Genomic DNA, 19,934 nt, shown 5'->3' on the forward strand with positions numbered 1-19,934 from the left:
GGATGGGGGATGGGAAAGTGGATTGGGGATAGGGAGTGGATTGGGGATGGGATTGTGGATGCGGGATGGGAGAGTGGATTGGGAATGGGAGAGTGGATTGAGGATGGGGAGTGGATTGGGGATGGGATTGTGGACGGGGATGGGAGAGTGGATTGAGGATGGCGGCTGGACGGTGATGGGGAGCGGATTGGGGATCGGGAACTGGATTGGCAATGTGATCCTGAATTGGGAATGGTTGCGTGAATTTGGAATGGAGAAATGCATTGGGAATGGGGAAATGGATTGGAGGTGGGGGACTGGATTGGGAATAGGAGAGTGCATTGTGGATGGGAGTGGATTGGAGATGGGAGAATGGATTGGAGATGAGAGACTGGATTGGGAATGGGAGAGGGGATTGGTAATTGAGTGGATTGGGGATGGGAGAGTGGATTAGGGATGGGGGAGTGTATTAGGAATGAGAGACTGGATTGGGAATGGGAGTGGATTGGGGATGGGAAAGTAGATTGGGGATGGGGTAGTGGGTTGTGGTTGGAGTGGATTGGGGTTGGGAGAGTGGATTGGGGATGGGAGAGTGGATTGGGAATAGAATCGTGAATTGGAAATTGGAGCTCACATTAGGAATGGTCGCGTGAATTGGGAATGGGGAAATGCATTGGGAATTGGGAATTGGGAAATGGATTTGGGGTGGGGGACTGGTTTGGGAATAGGAGAGTGGATTGGGGATGGGAGTGGATTGGGAATGGGGGAGTGGATTAGGAATGGGGAGTGGATTTTGAATGGGAGAGTGGTTTGGGAATAAGATCGTGAATTGAGAATGGGAGCATGAATTGGAAATGGTCGCGTTAATTGGAAAAGGAAAAATGCATTGGGAATGGGGAAAGGGATTTGGGGTGGGGGACTGGTTTGGGGATAGGAGAGTGGATTAGGTATGGGGCAGTGGATTGAGAAGGTGGAGTGGTTTGGGAATGGGGGAGTGGATTAGGGATGGGAGAGTGGATTGGTGATGGAGCGGATTGGGAATGGTGTGTGTATTGGGGATGGGAGAATGGATCGGGGATGGGAGAATGGATTGGGGATGGGGGAGTGGATTAGGGATCGGAAGGTGGATTGGGAATAGGATCGTGAATTGGGAATTGGAGCACGTATTGGGAATGGTCGCGTGAATTGGGAATGGGGAAAATTATTGGGAATGGGGAAATGGATTTGGGGTGGGGGACTGGTTTGGGAATAGGACAGTGGATTGGGGATGGGAATGGATTGGGAATGGGGGAGTGGATTGGGAATGCGAGAGTGGATTGGGGATGGGGAAGTGGATTAGGTATGGGAGAGTGGATTGGCGATGGAGCGGATTGGGAATGGTTTGTGGATTGGGGATGGGAGAATGAGTCAGCGATAGGAGAGTGGATTGGGGTGGGGGAGTGGATTGGGAATGGGGAAATGCATTGGAAATGGATTGCGGGTGGGGGACTGCTTAGGGAATAGGAGAGTGGATTGTGGATGGGAGAGTGAATTTGGAATGGGGGAGTTGATTGGGAATGCGAGAGTGGATTGGGGATGGGGAAGTGGATTAGGTATGGGAGAGTGGATTGGCGATGGAGCGGATTGGGAATGGTTTGTGGATTGGGGATGGGAGAATGAGTCAGCGATAGGAGAGTGGATTGGGGTGGGGGAGTGGATTGGGAATGGGGAAATGCATTGGAAATGGATTGCGGGTGGGGGACTGCTTAGGGAATAGGAGAGTGGATTGTGGATGGGAGAGTGAATTTGGAATGGGGGAGTTGATTGGGAATGCGAGAGTGGATTCGGGATGGGGAAGTGGATTGGGAATGGGGGAGTGGATTGAAAATCGCTAATTGTCACAAATAGGCTTCCAATGAAGTTACTGTGAAAAGCCCCTCGTCGCCATTTTCCGGCGCCTGTTCGGGGAGGCTGGCACGGGAATTGAACCCCCGCTGCTGGCCTTGTTCTGCTTTACAAGCCAGCTGTTTAGCCCACTGTGCTAAACCATATTGAGAATGGGGGTGTGGATTGTGGCTGGAGGTGTGGATTGGGGATGTGAGAGTGGATTTGGGATGGGCGAGAGGCTTGGGGATGGCAGCGTGGATTGGGATGGGGGAGTGGATTGGGGTTGGGAGAGTGGATTGTGAATGCAAGGGTGGATTGTGGATCGGGAGTGGATTGGGGACAGGTGAGTGGATTGGGAATGGGGGAGTGGATTGCGATTGGGAGAGTCAATTGGGAAAGGGAGAGTGGATTGCGATTGGGATAGTCAATTGGGAAAGGGAAAGTGGATTGGGGATGGGAGAGTGGATTGGGAATGGGAAAGTGGTATGGGGATGGGAGAGTGGATTGGGGATGGGGAAGTGGATTGGGTATGGGAGAGTGGATTGGCGATGGAGCGGATTGGGAATGGTTTGTGGATTGGGGATGGGAGGATGGGTCAGCGATAGGAGAGTGGATTGGGGGTGGGGGAGTGGATTGGGAATGGGAGAGTGGATTGGGAATGGGAGAGGTTTGGGATGGGGAAGTGGGTTCAGGACGGGAGGGGATTGGGAATGTGGGAGTGGATTCAGGATGGGAGAGTGGATTGAGGTTGGGAGACAGGATTGGGGATGGGGAGTGGATTGGGGATCCGGAAGTTGATTGCAAATGGGAGAGTGGATTGGGGATGGGAGGGTGGATTGGGGATGGGGGAGTGGATTGGGAATGGGAGAGTGGATTGAGGATGGGAGAGTGAATTGGGGATGGGGAAGTGTATTGGGAATGGGAGAATGGATTGAGGATGGGAGAATGGAGTGGCAATGGTAGAGTGGATTGGGGGTGGGGAGTGGATTGGGGTTGTGAAATTGGATTGGGGATGGGTGAGTGGATTGGGGATGGGGAGCGGAATGGGAACGGGTGAGTGGATTGTGAATGGGATCGTGAATTGGGAATGGGTGTGTGAATTGCTAATGGCAGCAGGAATGGGGAAATGCATTGGGAATGGGGAAATGGATTGCGGGTGGGGGACTGCTTAGGGAATAGGAGAGTGGATTGTGGATGGGAGAGTGAATTGGGAATGGGGGAGTTGATTGGGAATGTGGGAGTGGATTCAGGATGGGAGAGTGGATTGAGGTTGGGAGACAGGATTGGGGATGGGGAGTGGATTGGGGATCCGGAAGTTGATTGCAAATGGGAGAGTGGATTGGGGATGGGAGGGTGGATTGGGGGTGGAGGAGTGGATTGGGAATGGGAGAGTGGATTGAGGATGGGAGAGTGAATTGGGGATGGGGGAAGTGTATTGGGAATGGGAGAGTGGATTGAGGATGGGGAGTGGATTGGGAATGGGGGAGTTGATTGGGAATGCGAGAGTGGATTCGGGATGGGGAAGTGGATTGGGAATGGATTGAAAATCGCTAATTGTCACAAATAGGCTTCCAATGAAGTTACTGTGAAAAGCCCCTCGTCGCCATTTTCCGGCGCCTGTTCGGGGAGGCTGGCACGGGAATTGAACCCCCGCTGCTGGCCTTGTTCTGCTTTACAAGCCAGCTGTTTAGCCCACTGTGCTAAACCATATTGAGAATGGCATTGTGGATTGTGGCTGGAGGTGTGGATTGGGGATGTGAGAGTGGATTTGGGATGGGCGAGAGGCTTGGGGATGGCAGCGTGGATTGGGATGGGGGAGTGGATTGGGGTTGGGAGAGTAGATTGTGAATGCGAGGGTGGATTGTGCATCGGGAGTGGATTGGGGACAGGTGAGTGGATTGGGAATGGGGGAGTGGATTGCGATTGGGAGAGTCGATTGGGAAAGGGAGAGTGGATTGCGGTTGGGAGAGTGGATTGGGAAAGGGGGAATGGATTGGGGTTGGGAAAGAGAATTGGGAATGGGAAAGTGGTATGGGGATGGGAGAGTGGATTGGGAATAGGAGAGTGGATTGGGGATGGGATAGCGGATTGTGGATGCGAGAGTCAATTGGGGATGGGATAGTGGCTTGGGGCTGGGAGGGTGGATTGTGAATTGGGAGTGGATTGGGGATGGGAGAGTGGATTGGGGATGGGAGAGTGGATTGGGAATGGGAGAGTGGATTGGGGATGCGAGAGTGGATTGGGAATGGGAGAGTGGACTGGTGTTGGGCATTGGATTGGGGATGGAGTGGATTAGGGATGGGAGAATGAATTGGGGTTGGGGAGTGGATTGGGAATGGGGAGTGGATTGGGAATAGGAGAGTGGATTGGGAATGGGAGAGTGGATTGGGAATGGGGAGTGGATTGGGAATGGGAGAATGGATTGTGAATGGGAGAGTGGATTGGGAATAGGAGAGTGGATTGGGAATGGGAGAATGGATTATGGCTGGGGGAGTGCATTGGGAATGGGCGACTGGATTGGGAATGAGGAAGTGAATTGGAGAGTGGGAGTGGATTAATGGGTTGAGTAAAAGGGGCCTTTAGACTAAGTTAGACAATGGACAGTGGCCCATCCCAATTACCAATTGTATAATACCTGAAGTTTCTGCTCCAGCGATTCCTCCTCTTGCTCTCCAAAGACACCTCAGCACCAACGGGTACCTGAAAAATCCCTGGTATGTGGTCAAGCTAAAGTGGAAAACCAACACCAGTGGATTTGATGGCAGGAAAATTGGGATAGATCTCAAGCCCTACAGGAAACTCAGCCAAATCCCACAAGAGGGTGCGGGCTGGCACTAAATATCCTTCAGATGCCTTCACCACCCCAGTTGACTAAATGCCAGTAACTTGAACAGGTGAAGGCGCTCTGGATACTGTCTACCTTGGACTTCACAGAGTGGGGTGGGGGGGGGGGCAGCTTATCAAATCTTAGCCCAAGCAAATCTGGAAATTGGGAAGAGGAACCAACGGTAGTTGCCGTTTGTTCCCTTAATAAGACATCAAACGTGGACTCAACCCCTCAACTGAGGGGCATCCCACAGTTCCAGATTCTGGGTTGTGTTGGATACCAGAAATCCGAAACGATTGGAGATCGTGATTAATTCAAGCTCCCAACTGGACTTCCAAAGGCAGGAGGCCTCTGGAAAGCTTCCTTGAGCTCATCCAACAGGGAAGGTTGATAATAATGAGACTATGGGAACAGACATGAGGGCGGCTGTTTCAGCTCAGAATTCGTGAACACAAGGGCCGAAGGAGATAAACTCTCGAAGGAGATAAACTCCCCTCCCCTGCCTCTCTGAGGAGGTGGCACTGAGGCACACTTACTCTCCCTGGGATTGAGACTCTTCGGATCCGAGATGTCCCTTAGGAATTGGAGGGAGCAGTTGAAGGTGATTGCACAGTAGGGAGGAGACAGATCTCTTAACCTGGGAATGCTCTCATCAAATTGGGAATCAATCCCAGCAAAGGTCACTCTGAGTGGGCTCAAGTCCCCTGAGGGTGGTGACCCCAAATGTGCTGGGGCCAAATGGAGGCTAATGTCCCAGGGCTGGATCGGTCTCAACATCGGGAGCAACGTGTGTTTGAGGTGAAGGACCACCAACACTAGCTGGTGCACCTGGGGAAACCAGCCTGGCACTGGTACCAGTCAGCACAGACACCCGAGTCAGCTGGTGCCTGGGTTGGAACACATCCTCAGTGTTGGTTGGTTTACTGGGGTTTCACCCGATGGTGTGGGTGGCACAATAGGGGCTGTTTGGAGAGTGGCCTGAACCAGCTGATCACAGTCAGTGCCATTGAGAAAACAACCGGATTGGTAAGTTTGTTGTTGGCCATTAATTAAACAAAGGAAATGAAAAGGCGTTGGGTTGGCAGTTAGAAGAGAATTTCAGTTCCATTGCCCTCTCTTTGTGGGATATCTGTTAATATTGGGATGATTTTAGTAAGGATGTGCTCTTACTTACGTGCGATCCACTTGTCCTTTGTGCAGTTGTTACTCACAGGTTTAGTTTGTCGATAGTTTCCTCTTGCTCCTCTCGCTCGTCCTGACAGCAAACATGTGCCTCGAACAGGAGAAACAGTTCAGAATCATTGGATTATCACAAGGTAACGAGACTCTATCTAGCTTCCCTGGTAGTTAAACTATTTAACTTGCAATTGGGGTGGATTTTCTGGTCCCCTAGACGTGTGTTCCTCGGCGGCGCGCCATTCACTGGAGGCGCGCCTATCGCTGGAGGCGGGCCAATCGCTGGAGGCGGGCCAATCGCTGGAGGCGGGGCATTATCTGGAGGTGGGCCATTCACTGGGGGCGGGCCTATCGCTGGAGGTGGGGCATTATCTGGAGGTGGGCCATTCACTGGGGGCGGGCCTATCGCTGGAGGTGGGGCATTATCTGGAGGTGGGCCATTCACTGGGGGCGGGCCTATCGCTGGAGGTGGGGCATTATCTGGAGGTGGGCCATTCACTGGGGGCGGGCCTATCGCTGGAGGTGGGGCATTATCTGGAGGTGGGCCATTCACTGGAGGTGGGCCATTCACTGGAGGCGGGCCATTCGCTGCTGGCGAGGCATTATCTGGAGGCGGGCCATTATCTGGAAGCAGGCCATTCACTGGAGGTGGGCCAATCGCTGGAGGTGGGCCAATCGCTGCAGGTGGGCCATTCACTGGAGGCGGGCCAATCGCTGGAGGTGGGCCAATCGCTGCAGGTGGGCCATTCACTGGAGGCGGGCCAATCGCTGGAGGCGCGCCATTCACTGGAGGTGGGCCATTCACTGGAGGCGGGCCAATCGCTGCAGGTGGGCCATTCACTGGAGGTGGGCCAATCGCTGGAGGCGCGCCATTCACTGGAGGTGGGCCATTCACCGGAGGCGGGCCAATCGCTGCAGGTGGGCCATTCACTGGAGGTGGGCCAATCGCTGCAGGTGGGCCATTCACTGGAGGAAGGCTATTCTCTGGAGGCAGGCCAATCGCTGGAGGTGTGCCATTATCTGGAGATGGGCCATTTGCTGAAGGTGGGCCATTAACCCAAGGCCGGCCATGCGCTGGAGACGGGCCATTTGCTGAAGGTGGGCCATTAACCCGAGGCCGGCCATGCGCTGGAGACGGGCCATTTGCTGAAGGTGGGCCATTAACCCGAGGCCGGCCATGCGCTGGAGACGGGCCATTTGCTGAAGGTGGGCCATTAACCCGAGGCCGGCCATGCGCTGGAGACGGGCCATTTGCTGAAGGCGGGCCATTAACCCGAGGCCGGCCATGCGCTGGAGACGGGCCATTTGCTGAAGGCGGGCCATTAACCCGAGGCCGGCCATGCGCTGGAGGTGGGCCATTTGCTGAAGGTGGGCCATTAACCCGAGGCCGGCCATGCGCTGGAGACGGGCCATTTGCTGAAGGTGGGCCATGAACCCGAAGCCGGCCATGCCCTGGAGATGGGCCATTTGCTGAAGGCGGGCCATTAACCCAAGGCCGGCCATGCGCTGGAGACGGGCCATTTGCTGGCGCGGGGCATTCACTGGCAGCAGGATTCTATCCTCCTGCCACTTGTCAATGGGATTTCGCATTGAAGCCACCTCACACTGCTGAGAAACTTTGGGGCAGGGATATGCTGCAGGTGGAGAAAGTGACTTGCAACGGCCAGAGACTTCCAGCAATTGTTTCACACAGGTTCTGGATGTGAGAATTAAGCCAATATTTTCTGGTTATATTACTGTCAAAGATTCTGCAACTGGCTGAATAATGAAGATTCTCGAGTTGATCAATGTCCAGAAGAAACATCCTCTCTGTATCGACCCGAATAAAACTTTCCGAATTTTTACATCTCTATTAAATCACCCTCACATCCTGTATTGAGACAGGAAGCACAGCCTTGCCTGGGTGCTTCAAAATTCAGAATCTAATGTAACGAACAGAACCGCACACAATTGTGTAAGTGTGGTCTAATCAAGGTTCAATACAAGTTCAGCAAAACTCAACTCCTTTTTAATTCTATTCCCGGGATTTACCGGCTGTTCACATCAGCAAGAAATTCCAATCCCATACTGGCACACGGGTTTCCCGGCGACGAAGCTTGACAACAGCGGTCCCCCTCCCTGTCAAAAATCACACGGTGGGGTGGTCAGTAAGTATAGTGTTTAGTTTTTCTTTTTTCAAGGCCTCACTAGCCTGTGGTGCAACTTTTAGTGATTTATCAATTTATACTCAGAGAACCCTTTGTGCCTGGGCTCTTCCCCAGAGTTGCACCAAAGTAATAAGTGACCTCCTGAATAATCTTCTTCCCCAAATGTATTGTCTCATATGTGTTGAACTTCATTTGCTAATTACTTGCTCATTCTGCAGAATGTGTAACTTAGCACACGATCGTCTGACCAATTTCTTACTGTCTCAGGACATGAGCAAGTTCCAGACCATTTTACAGTTTCATGGAAACTCCAAAACATTTCAGAAAGAAAACCCATGATCTGTTTGAAGGAGGCACTGCCTTGCTGACTCCCCCCGCCTCCCCCTCCCAGGAATACTACCACCCCCAGCTTCAAAGAGACTGATACAAGCTACAAACAAACCTTCCACGCTGTCATTTTACCCTGTGTCAGCTATTTGATGATGTCTCCATTCTCCATTAACCCATCACAAAGTGAGGCTGGACAGATCGTCTCTCCAACCACATTCAATCCTAGACAGATCAGCCAATTAGACTGTCAGTGCAGTTACCTTGCTCATACAGCCTCTCCTGCCTCAAATTAACCCGGGTTACAAACCTATTGTGATGTCTGACCTCACTGTGATGTACAGGGTCTGGGTCAGACTTGCTATGTGATGTCACGGTTTGACCCGCCCAGTTCAAGAGGCCTCACCTTGAGCCAACAGTGAGCCTCAAAATCCCACAGAGTTTACTGACGTTACAATGATGTTCTCAAATGTACTGACCAGTCTCTTGTTGCTTATGGCTCATAAGAATGTGGGTGATGGGCAGTGATGGGAATGTCAGGATTCTCCATGCTCACTGCCCCTTCCCCTTCTCTAGGTGGTACCCAATAAACACTTGTTACTAAGAGATCTCTCAGGGGTCATTATTCTGTTCAATTCTCTTTCAAAGAAACCGTGAATGCTGGGTCTTTGAATTTGATCTCTGACCTCATTAGGTTTTTTTATCGACAAAGGAGTCTGGCGTTCTGGGAGCAGACAGGAAAGAGCAGTTTTGGCCACAACCAGATTTGCCACAATCTTATTTTATGGTGGTGCAGGCTTAAAGGGTGAATGGCCTAGTGCTCCTATGCCCTGTGTTCTAAGAACTAACCAGGCTACAAAATGGATGACCAAAACATACAAACATTTGGCAAAACACGAATGACTGAGTTGATCAGGTGGTGAGCAATAATTTGCATAAAGAAGCTGTGATGGAACCATCAATTTAGCGAACACGTGTAGTTGGATCTGAACAGAGGTTTTAATACACTTACAACAGAGCCAGCCTATTCGTCGTTGACTCCAGATGAACTGCAGGCTGGCTCTAAGGTACTGACCTTTATACATCGGTCCCAGGGGGAGGAGTCCTGGGCGGAGCCAAGGGATAAGCCCAGTACAAACTCTCGCGTACTACCAGAGCGACTCCCCCGGTGGTCGGATAGTGCAACTGCACTTACAATGGTGGATAGTGAACATATATACACGGAGTTATATTGGCAACTATATACTGCATTGATCTTACAACGGGTAGATAACGAACATATATACATGGAGTGATATTGGCAACTATATATAGTGTGAATCACATTCACCACAAGCTGTACTTGCATTTGAGAATAAGTGGCAGCCCCAAGAGGCTCAGCAGATTGTCGTAACAGAGAGCTACAAGTAAAAAAACAAAGATTTGAAGAAACCAAGGGAAAAATTGGCTGGCGGTGACAAGGTTCTGAAACAATAACTACAGTATGCAGTGAGAAAAATAAGAACAAAAGACTCCAGAGAGAGGGCAACAAGAGACCCCAGAGGGAGGCCACCAAATGACTGTAGAAGGGCAACAAGAGAATAAATAGTTGAAAGAATAGTTGATATGAGTGGTTAGCACTGCTGCCTTACTGTGCTGAGGAGGTTTGATCCCAGTCCCGGGCCACTGTCCATGTGGAATTTGCATATTCGCCCTTTGTCTGCGAGCGTCTCATTCCCCACAACACAAAGTTAGGCAGGGTAGATGGATCGGCCAAGCTAAAATGCTCCTGAATTGGAAAAACTTTTAAAAGAGAAAGAACAGTTGATTATTCTTCAAGAGCGAATGCAAAAGGAATGCTTGACCATTCAGCAACATGAAGTAACGAAGACAGTCTTAAATGGCAGATTGGAAGCACAACAGAAGGATCTGAAGGAGATTCTACTGAATTACAAAAAAACTTTCGATGAAGCAAGCAAGGTTCACAAACAAATGGAAAAGCTGTCGAAAGAGCTTCACGTGCGTCAAGAATTCCTCAAGTCAAGGTTTATTCCTCTGGAAGATTACGAAGAGAAGCAAAATGAGTTTCACGAACTGCCAAATCAGGTGGCAGAGAAGACTCAGCAATGTTCCTTAATCCAGGAGGAAGCAAATATCTAGAAGAAACAGACCGAAGAGCTGAAGAACCAGCTGGGTGGCAAAGAGGACTGAAAGGAAAAGATGCAGAACTTTCCAAGCTGCAAAGCAAATAGCGCGACCATGAGTAGAACAATTACAGAACTGAAATCAGTTAAGACCTGGCCTGAGGCAGAACTGGCCAACAGTGAATCCGAAAAGAAGGACAAGGGCTGTTTCAGACAGAGCACGGAAAACTGGGAATGTGACCAGAAATTATAACTCCAATATTGAGGTGCAAGGCACCAATAAAAAGGACAAGCATTGGATGTCACAGCTGTGCTGAAAACCATCGAGCTGAATGAGAAATTCATAAGCTTGTAGAACAAATTGAAAATACAACAGCAGACAAATGTTAGGCTGAAATTGTGAAGCAAGTGGACATGAAGGTGCCATTTGCAAAGCAAATATGTCCAGCAAGAACGCGATGGACATCACGGAGGAAGGAAAATCGAGCTCACTCTCAGAGCGAATGGAGTGCACGTTCCCCTTGGAAGGAAATGGAAAACCCACAGTGTCCAAGAAAATAAAACAAAGAGAAATGCAACTCGGAGGAGCCCAAAACAATTGAATCAAATGGAGGTGGCACGTGGCAGAAACCCAGAATACTGCTACCATTCCTTGAAATGTGACACACAGAGATGTGAATGAACTGTCAATTCTCAAGACTGTCTGAATTTTTAAATTTTGAGCTGGGAGAGCAGGTAGAAAGTAAAGGTTGTATTGGAAGACTCCATTAGAAGGGGAGAAGAAAGAGGGCTGATGTGTTGTGTGGCTGTATCCATTTGTGGTGAATTCATACTGTATTGTAATTCACACTGTATTGCATTGCATTGTATTATGTCCTTGTGGGCTCTGTATATGAGCTGTTGTGCGGCTCTGCCCAAAGGGGGAGATGAGGAGCTTGTACAGGGCTCCACCCTTGGCTCCGCCCATGGCTCCACCCATGGCCCCTCCCACTACCGGAAGTATAAAGTGCTGCAGCCGTGCGCCTGCCCTCAGTTCTTCTGGTCGCAGGCAGGCTCAGTTGTAAGACTATTAAAACCACAGTTTACTTCCAATCGTGTCTCTAGTGAATTGATGGTCACATCACCATTATAAGTTGAAGGTGTTCATCAGAGCAAGCGTTAAGGTGGGACTGCCGATTAGCACAGTCATCTGGTAACAAACGCTTTGGAAACAGAATAGAAACCGAATTGTGAAAGCAAACAGCCAGCCTCCATGGTGGAGCAGCAGCTTGCCTGACCATACGAAGGAACCGTAAGTAGTTAAAACCTACCTGTAAGAGGTTCATGTTTGAACATAAATGTCTCAAAATGTCATCGATGAGGAACCTCCACCCCAGCAAAAAGAAACCATGGGCTGGATTCTCCATAAATGGGGCTATGTCCTCACGCCAGCGCCAAAACGCTGGTGTTTCACTCTGGATTTTAAAGTCCTGAGTGATTCTCCTATCTGCAGGGGGCTAGCAGGGCCCTAGAGTGCTTCTCGCATCTCTGGCTGCAGATATGGGGCCCCGCACTTCTGGTCGGGAATCTGCGCATGTGCACGCTGGTGGCTTGTGGCAGCCGTCTCGTGTAACATGGCAAACTCAGCTGGCGGACCTGGACCAGGAAAGAAGGTCCCAATGATCGGGCCCGCGCCGCTCCATATTAACCGCCCGATCGCCCCCTCGGCCGCCCATAAGGCCCCCGGCTCCCAGTACCTGATCCCCCCCGCCCCCTCACCAGGGCGTCTGCGGACTGAGTCCGCAGCAGCCGCTTGCAGCTCCCAACGGCCGATACGTGGTTAGAACCACGCCGTCGGGAACTCGGCCAGTTGCGTGGGGAGAATTGCGGGGGGGGGCCCTGTCAATTACCTCCTATCAGCACCGCGTAAATAGCGCGCGCACGTTGCTGATAGAGAATCGCTTCAGCGCCACCGGGCACAATTTCCGTGCGAACGTCCATTCTCCGCTTTGGTATTCGAGGCTCTGACATCCTAATCAGATGAGCGGTCCAGCGGAGTTGTTTTCAAATGATCATGACCTCGATACTGGTGCCATTGACTCCTTCAAGGACACTAATGTTAGCACGCCGGTCGTCGCAGCTGATTCAGAGCTGGTACATTTGGATTTTGCAATGTCTATCAAGCTATGTTGTTTAAGAATCTCCCTGATGTAACATTAATCCTTGAAAGCCTCAGTGATGACTTCAAATGTTTTGACAAAGTTTAATGCCTTAATTGACATATGCAAGCCTCCTGTAAGTGAATGTGCACCATCACTCTGACATGTATTGCAGAATTCAGTGGAGATACAACATTTTTAGACATGCCTCACCTCTACTGGGGCCTCACACTTATAAGTTTACTTCTTAAATTCCTTGAACGTCTTTTGAGGCGTTGATGTATACATAGGGATCATGAGAGAAAGGTTACGCATCATTTCTACCAGGTGACGCAAGGGCCATTGGAGATCACCTGGCAGCTGCTGCTTTCAGGCACTGAACTTGTAAAATTAACAATTGATATGTTAAAACCATCCTTCCCCTCTTCGCTACCATCCCTTCCCTCCCATTTCCCCCTCTGCCCTCCCCTCGCTGGGATTCTGAGAGCCTTGGATAGGGTCCGGTGCCTTCTCACGATTCTCCAGGAACCGAAGAATCGCTACCAACTGCGCGCGCAGTCGACGCGGCGCCGGTCGGGGGCCATTGAAAGAGGACTCCGCGGTGATTCTCTGCTGATAACTGGCCGAGTTCCCGCCGGTGTGGTTCATTCATTGGTTCACCCGGCGGACCCAGTCCGCGGCCGCCATGGTCGGGGGAGGGCGGGGGAGCCGTCACCCGGGGGGGGGGGGGGGGGGGGGGGGGGGGCGCCTCCAGGATGGCCAGAGTTCCAATCGGGGGCCACTGATCGGCGGGTGCTCGCGATCTGGGGGTGGGCCTATATTGTTGGGGCCAGCCCACTGTGTGGGTCCGCCACGCGCGGATTTGTGGCCAGAAGTGCAGGGCCCCGTATTGGCAGCCGGAGCTGCATGGAGCACTCCGGGGCCCTGCTGGGCCCCCTTCAGAACGTAGAATCACTCTGGACTTTCTCCAGGAAAGTCCAGAGTTATTTGCGCCTGGTTTCTTGCGGGTGTGGGGACACAACCCCATTATGAAGAATTCCTCTTTACAAATAGACAGAACCATTGTGTTTCTGGGGAGAAATATATTTTATTGTCCATTTTGTTGAAGTGAGAAAATATAATTTATTGCAAAAAATTTGTAAAAGTTGAGGTACTCTTATGTTGTTGATGTTAAAAATTAATTGGATGTTAATTGGTTTAAAAGTTTTGTATTCATAATACAGTTTTGTTAATAAATGTTTTCTATTAAACTTTACAAGCTTCTACAAATGTCTTACTGAAACATCAAAACACAACATTTAATAATGAGATCATTATAAATCAGTAAGATAATTGAAGTAAACAAGGCAGAAACATGATGCTTGGGTAACATGGTGGCACGCTAGTTAGCACTGATGTCTCACAACACCACAGACCAATATTCATTACGGACCTTGGGTGACTGTGTGGCATATTCACATTCTCAGTGGATCTGCATGGGTTTCCTGGAACCGCAGAATGGAACCACTGAATACGGACAGTGCCATTCGGCCCATGGAGTCTGCACCAACCCTCTGAAGCAACCACCAATCCCCCCCCCCCCCCCTCATCCCCGGAGTCTAATCTGTAAATCCTGGACACTAAGGGGCAACTTAGCATAGCCAGTTCACCTAACCTGCACATCTTTGGACTGTGGGAGGAAACTGGAGGACGGAGGAAACTCATGCGGACACAGGAAAAACACACCAAACTCTAACTCCACACAGACCCAAGGCCAGAATTGAACCCAGTTCCCTTATGCTATGAGGCAGCAGTGCGAACCATAAGACCATAAGACATAGGAGCAGAATTAGGCTACTCGGCCCATCGAGCCTGCTCTGCCATTCAATCAAGGCTGATATTTTCTTATCCCCATTCTCCTGCCTTCTCCTCATAACCCCTGATCCTCTTATTAATCAAGAACCTATTCAACCTGTCTTACAGACACTCAGTCTGGCATCCACGGCATTCTGCGGCAAAGAGTTCCACAGATTCACCACTCTCTGGCTGAAGAAATTCCTCCTCATCTCTTTTTTAAAAGGTCGTCCCTTTAGTCTTAGATTGTGTCCTCTGCTTCTAGTTTTTCTGGTTCCTCAATACTACCTGTCCCTCTACGGATCTTTTTATCATCTGCAAACTTAGCAAAAGCTTCTTCAGTTCCTTCTTCCAGGTCATTAATGTACTTTGTGAAAAGTTGTGGTCCCAGCACCGACCCCTGAAACACACCATTGTCACTGGCTGCCATCCTGTAAAAGACCCTTTTATCCCCACTCTCTGCCTTCTGCCAGTCAGCCAATCCTCTATCCAGGATCTTACCCTTAACACCATGGGCTCGGAATGTATTTAACAGTCTCCTATGCGGCACCTTGTCAAATGCCTTCTGGAAATCTAAATAAATCATGTCCACTGGTTCTCCTTTGCCTAACTTCCTTGTTACTTCCTCAAAGAACACTCACAGATTTGTAAGACAAGACCTCCCCTTGACAAAGCCATGCTGGCTCAGTACTATTTTATCATGCCCTTCCAAGTTCTCCGCAATTTCATCTTTAATAATGGACTCTAAAATATTACCAATGACTGAAGTCAGGCTAACCGGCCTATAGTTTCCCGTCTGCTGTCTCCCTCCCTTCTTAAACAGTGGTGTTACATTAGCCACCTTCCAGTCCTCTGGGGCCCTTCCTGCCTCCAGTTATTCCTGAAAGATCACCTCCGTGCCACCATCGTTTCTTCCTGGTCCTTTGGTTTCTTTTGGTGGCTGAGGTAAATATTGATCCTTCAGAGGATGAGTAGGGAGATTTAATAATGGGAGATGAGGAAATGGCTGAGGAACTGAACAGGTTTTTTGGGTCGGTCTTCACAGTGGAAGACACAAATAATATGCCAGTGATTGATAGAAATGAGGCTATGACAGGTGAGGACCTTGAAAGGATTGTTATCACTAAGGAGCTAGTGATGGGCAAGCTAATGGGGCTAAAGGTAGGCAAGTCTCCTGGCCCTGATGGAATGCATCCCAGAGTCTTAAAAGAGATGGCTAGGGAAATTGCAAATGCACTAGTGATAATTTACCTAAATTCACTAGACTCTGGGGTGGTCCTGGCGGATTGGAAATTAGCAAACGTGACACCACTGTTTAAAAAAGGAGGTAGGCAGAAAGCAGGAAATTAGAGGCCAGTGAGCTTAACTTCGGAAGTAGGGAAGATGCTGGAATCTATCATCAAGGAAGAGATAGTGAGGCATCTGGATGGAAATTGTCCCATTGGGCAGACACAGCATGGGTTCATAAAGAGCAGGTCGTGCCTAACTAATTTAGTGGAATTTTTTGAGGACATTACCAGTGCGGTAGATAATGGGAAGCCAATGGATGTGGTGTATCTGGATTTCCAGAAAGCCTTTGACAAGGTGCCACTCAAAAGGTTGCTGCATCAGATAAAGATGCATGGCATTAAGGGTAAAGTAGTAGCATGGAGAGAGGATTGGTTAATTAATAGAAAGCAAAGAGTGGGGATTAATGGGTGTTTCTCTGGTTGGCAATCAGTAGCTAATTGTGTCCCTCAGGGATCAGTGTTGGGCCCACAATTGTTCACAATTCACATAAATGTTTTGGAGTTGGGGACCAAGGGCAATGTGTCCAAGTTTGCAGATGACACTAAGATGAGTGGTAAAGCAAAAAGTGCAGAGGATACTGGAAGTCTGCAGAGGGATTTGGATAGGTTAAGTGAATGGGCTAGGGTCTGGCAGATGGAATACAATGTTGACAAATGTGAGATTATCCATTTTGGTAGGAATAACAGCAAAAGGGATTATTATTTAAATGATAAAATATTAAAACATGCTGCTGTGCAGAGACCTGGGTGTGCTAGTGCATGAGTCGCAAAAAGTTGGTTTACAGATGCAACAGGTGATTAAGAAGACAAATGGAATTTTGTCCTTCATTGCTAGAGGGATGGAGTTTAAAACTAGGGAGGTTATGTTGCAATTGTATAAGGTGTTAGTTGGGGGTAATTCTTGGGGGTAATTCTTATGGATTGGTTTGGCTTTGGGCGAAAACTTATTTAATGGATTTGGGCTTTGTACAAGGCCCCCACCACAAGTACTCATGCTCTGAGCTTGGGTTATTGAGAAACTGAACAGGGTACAAGGCAGGGGTGTCCATTGTCTCTGCTTTTGTTTGCCTTAGCAATCGAGTTGCTGGCTACTGCACTGAAGTCATCGACCAGATGGACAGTGATAGATCATGGGAGGAGGGGTCGTTATATGCAGACGATTTGTTACTATATCACGGACTCTCCAATGTGGGGAGATAATAAAGTTACTCAAGACTTTTGGCTTCTATTCGGGATGTCCTCCCTCTGAACTTAAAGGTAGAGATGGTGAAGGTGAATGATCTCCCGTGGTTTTTGTTTCTGTTCCAGTGTCTCTCAGTCTTTCTCCCGATGGCTTTTTTTCCAGAGTTAATAAATTGATATCTGCATTTGTTTGGGCTGGTAAGAATCCTTAGATTTGTAGGACATTTTTGGAAAGGGATAGTGATAGAAACTAACCTTTTTGTAAAGGTACAAAGGGTTCAATTTAAAGAAATGATTTAAAGAGATCATAATGGTTGACTTACAGCCACTGCATTTCATATTTGACATGCACAAAATGGCTGACTGCTGACTGTTTGAAATGGAATCAGATACAAGAATGCAATAGCTGGCAAGGTCAGGTTGACAATGAAACTGACATGAGGGGCGAAATTCTCCGACCCCACGCAGGGTTGGAGAATCGGCCGGCAGCGGCGTTAATCCCGCTCCCGCCGGGTTTTTTATTCTCCGAGCGGCCAAAAACCGGCGTTGTGCAAATCCCGCCGGCAGTCTCTGAAAACAGCTGGCGCCGGCGGGATGTCATTGATTTTTTACTTTCAACAAATCTCCGGCCCGGATGGGCCGAAGTCCCGCCGACGTGGCCATGGGTCACGTCGGCAAAAAACAGAGTAGCTTTAAAACGGCGTCAACCATTGATGATGGTTGACACCGTTCAGTGACCTAGGGCGAGTGCGGGGGGGGGGGGGGGGGTTGCGGCGTTTGGGGGGGTTGCGGCGTTTGGGGGGGGTTGCAGCGTTTGGGGGGGTTGCGGCGTTTGTGGGGGGTGCGGCGTTTGAGGGGGGTGAGGCGTTTGGGGGGGTGCGGCGTTTGGGGGGGTGCGGCGTTTGTGGGGGTGCGGCGTTTGGGGGGGTGCGGCGTTGGGGGGGTGCGGCGTTTGGGGGGTGGTGCGACATTGAGGGGGGGTATCGGCGTTGAGAGATAGGGGGGGTTACCGGCGTTGAGGGGGGGGGTTGCGGCGTTGAGAGAGGGGGGTACCGGCATTGAGGGGGGGGGGGTTGCGGCGTTGAGAGAGGGGGGGTTACCGGCGTTGAGAGAGGGGGGGTACCGCCGTTGAGGGGGGGGGGTTGCGGCGTTGAGGGGGGGGGTTGCGGCGTTGAGAGTGGGGGGTACCGGTGTTGAGAGAGAGGGGGCGGCGTTGGAGGGGGGTAGGGGTGGTGGGGAGGGGGGAGGGGGGTAGGGGTGGTGGGAAGGGGGAGGGGGGTAGGGGTGGTGGGGAGGGGGAGGGGGTAGGGGTGGTGGGGAGGGGGGTAGGGGCGTTAGAGGGGGTAGGGGTGGTGAGGAGGTGGGGTGGTGAAGGGGCAGGGGTGGTGAGGGGTGTAGGGGCGTTGGAGGGGGTAGGGGTGGTGAGGGGGTAGGGGTGGTGAGGGGGGTAGTGGTGTTGGAGGGGGTAGGGGTGGGGAGGGGGTAGGGGCGTTGGAGGGGTTAGGGGTGGTGAGGGGGGGGTTGGGGTAGGGGGCAGCGGCGTGCAGGGGGGGGCAACGGTGCGTTGGCCCCGGCCATCCGTCGCCCCCCACTCTGCACGCCGCTGCCCCCTACCCCAACCCCCCCTCACCACCCCTACACCCCTCCAACGCTCCTACCCCCCTCACCACCCCTACCCCCTCCAACGCCGCCCCCCCTCTCCTCTCAACGCAGGTAACCCCCCTCTCCCCTCTCCTCTCAACTCAACGCCGCAACCCCCTCCCCCCTCCTCTCAACGCAGGTAATCCCCGTCCCTCCTCTCCTCTCAACGCAACGCCGCAACCCCCCCTCCCCTCTCCTCTCAACTCAACGCCGCAATCCCACCCCTCTCCTCTCCTCTCAACTCAACGCCGCAACACCCCCTCCCTCCCTCTCTCCCTCTCTCCCTTCCTCTCCCCCTCTCTCCTCTCCTCTCAACTCCGCAACCCCCCCCCCCCGCCCACAAACGCCGGTCTCTCTCTTCTCCACCCCCCCCCCCCCAACGCCGGGTCTCTCTTTCTCCCCCCCCCCCCCCCAAACGCCGGGTCTCTCTTTCTCCCCCCCCCCCAAACGCCCGGGTCTCTCTTTCTCCCCCCCCCAAACGCCGGGTCTCTCTCTCCCCACCACACAAACGCCGGGACTCGCCACTTCCGCAGCGGGTGAAACTGACGCGGATCGCGTCAGTCCGCTGCTGGCCCTTTCGGGATCGGAGATTGCCGGCTTAAAAGAAGGCCCGGACTCCGGAGTCATCCGCACCGCTTTTTCCCGCCGGAAATGGGCGTCACGTCGGTCCGCGGAGAATTTCGCCCGAGTAGTTCTTTGTCTTAGAAAGAATTGGATGTCATCCAGCTGCATGTCCAGGATAACTGCATATTATTCTATGATAACTACAGAAGTCACCCCACGAAAGGAATTTGCTGAAGCAATTTCTTAGATTACCAAAATAATGGTTTGATTAATTGACAGGCAAATCGTGTGATCAAATTAGAAAGATTATAGATGATTTCAGACCAATCAAAGCTTTGAATGGGCTGAGACTTAATAGATAATAGCAGATAATAATTCCCTTAAAAAGTTAGGTATCGGGATGAAAGAACAGTGCTTTTTGCTATGCTATCATGCTATGCCAGGGGTGGGCAAACTACGGCAAAAGGTATTTCTGCGGCCCACCAAGTCATTAAAAAAAAAAAATTATTTAAAAAAAAAATTATTTAAAAAAAAAATTTTTTTTTTTTAAGGTTAATGGGGTGGGGGGCTGTTGGGTTACTTACTGGTATAGGGTGGATACGTTGACTTGAGTAGGGTGATCATTGCTTGGCACAACGTCGAGGGCCGAAGGGCCTGTTCTGTGCTGTACTGTTCTATGTTCTATGTGAGGCGCCCAGAATCATAACCGGGTGAAGTAATTATTTTACTTAATATACTATGCGGCCCTTTGTGAATTGTGAATTTCTGAATGTGGCCCTTGCACGGAAAAGTTTGCCCACCCCTGTGCTATGCCAACTGCTTCAGCTGTGAACTTGGTATTC

The 19,934-nt window shown here is 50.8% G+C and overlaps 1 long non-coding RNA gene across 1 annotated transcript; it reads right to left on the bottom strand.

The window, feature by feature from the left end:
* Nucleotides 1–7,840: 7,840 nt before the first annotated feature.
* Nucleotides 7,841–8,580, bottom strand: LOC119951668. Its single transcript, XR_005457651.1, has 2 exons — nucleotides 8,438–8,580; nucleotides 7,841–7,966 (listed from the first exon to the last, which is right to left on the bottom strand). It is a non-coding gene; the product is annotated as an uncharacterized LOC119951668 (long non-coding RNA).
* Between the last annotated feature and the right edge of the window lie 11,354 nt (nucleotides 8,581–19,934).

Source organism: Scyliorhinus canicula, chromosome 17 (genome assembly GCF_902713615.1).
Source record: "Scyliorhinus canicula chromosome 17, sScyCan1.1, whole genome shotgun sequence".
Classification (NCBI taxonomy): Eukaryota; Metazoa; Chordata; class Chondrichthyes; order Carcharhiniformes; family Scyliorhinidae; genus Scyliorhinus; species Scyliorhinus canicula.